Consider the following 3,369-nt stretch of genomic DNA (forward strand, 5'->3'; position numbering starts at 1 on the left):
GGAATAAAATTTTATTTGTAAAAATGCTTGTTTTATGGTTATTCCAAAATGTCACAGGGTCCTTTTTAACATTAGATAACCTCTTACGGGAACACTTTGGGGTGGAAATTAAAATTTCCAAACAAGTTTTATGTCACTAAAGTTGTTACTTTAGAGGAAATCCTATCAGAAAAAAAAAATAACGGAATCCCTTACTCTGTTACCAGGTAACCAAATTTTATTCAAACCACAGATTTTAGCGGATGCTTTTGAAAATCTTTTCGAGGAAAAAAATCCTCCAACGTATAACTTTTAATGATGAGTGAACATTAGGGTGGCAATGGATGAATGGAAAAAAAAAATTATGATCAAATTTTGACTCCAACAGAATTCAGTTTTAAGATTGGCCTCAGAAAACTGACCTCTGGGAAATTTCAGTTCATTCGGACTTGATTTCAGTTTCAATATTTTGGACCCTCCAAAAACACTACAGGGAAACCAAGGAAATTGGGAAAAAAGTCGAAATTTTAATTTTGATGCCAAATGACTTCAAAATGCATTGAATATCGAATTTCGGGAAAAGGTTTTTGGGTAAAAATCGACTCTCTGGGACTAAAAATGATTTTTTTTTTCCAAATTTCCTTTGATCCCTTCTTGAGTTTTTTTTAAGTCGGTTTAAGATCAAACATTTTTATTCGAGATAACACAAGATTTCGACGAATTAAGAATTAAGACAAAATTGACATAATTGACAAAATTGTCAAAATTGAACAAAATTTGACAAAATTGACAAAATTGACAAAACCGACAAAATTGACAAAATTGACAAAATTGACAAAATTGACAAAATTGACAAAATAGACAAAATTGACAAAATTGACAAAATTGACAAAATTGACAAAATTGACAAAATTGACAAAATTGACAAAATTGACAAAACTGACAAAATTGACAAAATTGACAAAATTGACAAAATTGACAAAATTGACAAAATTGACAAAATTGACAACATTGACAAAATTGACAAAATTGACAAAATTGACAAAATTGACAAAATTGACAAAATTGACAAAATTGACAAAATTGACAAAATTGACAAAATTGACAAAATTGACAAAATTGACAAAATTGACAAAATTGACAAAATTGACAAAATTGACAAAATTGATAAAATTGACAAAATTGACAAAATTGACAAAATCGACAAAAATGACAAAATTGACAAAATTGACAAAATTGACAAAATTGACAAAATTGACAAAATTGACAAAATTGACAAAATTGACAAAATTGACAAAATTGACAAAATTGACAAAATTGACAAAATTGACAAAAACAAAATTGACAAAATTGACAAAATTGACAAAATTGACAAAATTGACTAAATTGACAAAATTGACAAAATTGACAAAATTGACAAAATTGACAAAATTGACAAAATTGACAAAATTGACAAAATTGACAAAATTGACAAAATTGACAAAATTGACAAAATTGACAAAATTGACAAAATTGACAAAATTGACAAAATTGACAAAATTGACAAAATTGACAAAATTGACAAAATTGACAAAATTGACAAAATTGACAAAATTGACAAAATTGACAACATTGACAAAATTGACAAAATTGACAAAATTGACAAAAATGACAAAAATGACAAAAATGACAAAAATGACAAAAATGACAAAAATGACAAAAATGACAAAAATGACAAAAATGACAAAAATGACAAAAATGACAAAAATGACAAAAATGACAAAAATGACAAAAATGACAAAAATGACAAAAATGACAAAAATGACAAAAATGACAAAAATGACAAAAATGACAAAAATGACAAAAATGACAAAAATGACAAAAATGACAAAAATGACAAAAATGACAAAAATGACAAAAATGACAAAAATGACAAAAATGTCATTTTGACAAAAATGAAAACAAATTCTTTTGAAATTTTGTTATGCCTTCAAAAATTTTTTTTTTATCAATTTTTATAAAAATAATAATGGCAGTTTTTTGGAAGCCATGAGCAGGGTTTAAGATCCAGAATAAGCAATAGGACCCAAGATCAAGTGTTTCGAGTTCGGGACCAGGAGCCAAAAGCAGGGTTCTTAAAATGTTTAAGATTAAGATCCAATATCAGAATCCAAGAATAGGGTCTGGGTTCTAAATTAGGATTTTGAATTAAGAATCAGGATCAAGTACCCAGAATATAGAGTTGAATTCAGTATCCGAGATCGGAATCAGGATAAGAATTCTAGAACAGTCATCAAGGTTAAATCCGTTATAAAATCAGATAATAAGTTCAGGGATCAGGATCTGAAAGCAATATTTTGAATCCCGGTTCTGGATCAGCGATTATCTCGCATTAGGATCCAGAATTCTGTGAAAAGATTTGATTTAGGGATATGATTAAGGATTAACAAGTACACAGTTTCCGGGATCAGGATCAGCACTAAAAGTCTTGAAGCTAGATTTAGTGTCGAGATCAGAATCGTTAATCAGGATAAGGATGAGAACCCAGGATTCTATTTAAGGATCAGGGACCACAATTACAAGCTGCAATCATCATTTCCAATACATTTCCAATACATATCAGGATTATAGAAAAGGTTTCAGGATACGGTGGCAAGGTCTTGAATCAGGATTCGGAGTCGTTACTAAAACCACGATCAGGGTTATAAATCAGTGTCAAGGAAGGGGATTGTGATTCAGAATCAAGATCGGCGATAAAAATCAATGATCCATGATTAATTCAGTATGCAGAATCATGAACCAGGATCTAGAATCAGAGTACAGTAGCAAAATCAAGATACGAGATTCAGGATCTTGGTTTAGGACCAAAGATCTGAATCAGGAGCATGATTCATGGTCTGAATGCAGGAACAGGAATAGGAACGAAGTCCAGGATAATGATACAGAATGAAAAAATGATACAGGATCCGGATCACTAATGGAATCGAGATCAGGATCTTATTCCGGTTCTAGATAATGATTTTGTTTTGGACCAAAGTCAGAGAGGGTTTTTTGTCTTGAATGGATTCAGAATCGGGATTGGAATCTGGAAAAGTATCAGTGTCAGGTTTCGGTCAGAATGAGCATGAAGACCTGGAAGCTAATCCTGACTATTTTTGTATTAAAAAATACACATTGTGTCAGCAGTGTAGCATAATATGTTTGTTGAAAAGAGAAAATTAAAGAAGTTGTAAGAAAAAACCGTTGAAGTTTACATAAGATAAGCTGTCGTAATTTTACGTTCCTTGAATAGGATTTTTCGGTCTGTCGAGTCGTATAAATGAACAAATATTCACCTCTAACCAAATGTCCAAATTCTTTGAAGAAGCTCCCTTAAAAGAAACTAAACATTTATTTAAATATTTGCAAATT

Source organism: Uranotaenia lowii, chromosome 1 (genome assembly GCF_029784155.1).
Source record: "Uranotaenia lowii strain MFRU-FL chromosome 1, ASM2978415v1, whole genome shotgun sequence".
In the NCBI taxonomy this organism is placed as follows: Eukaryota; Metazoa; Arthropoda; class Insecta; order Diptera; family Culicidae; genus Uranotaenia; species Uranotaenia lowii.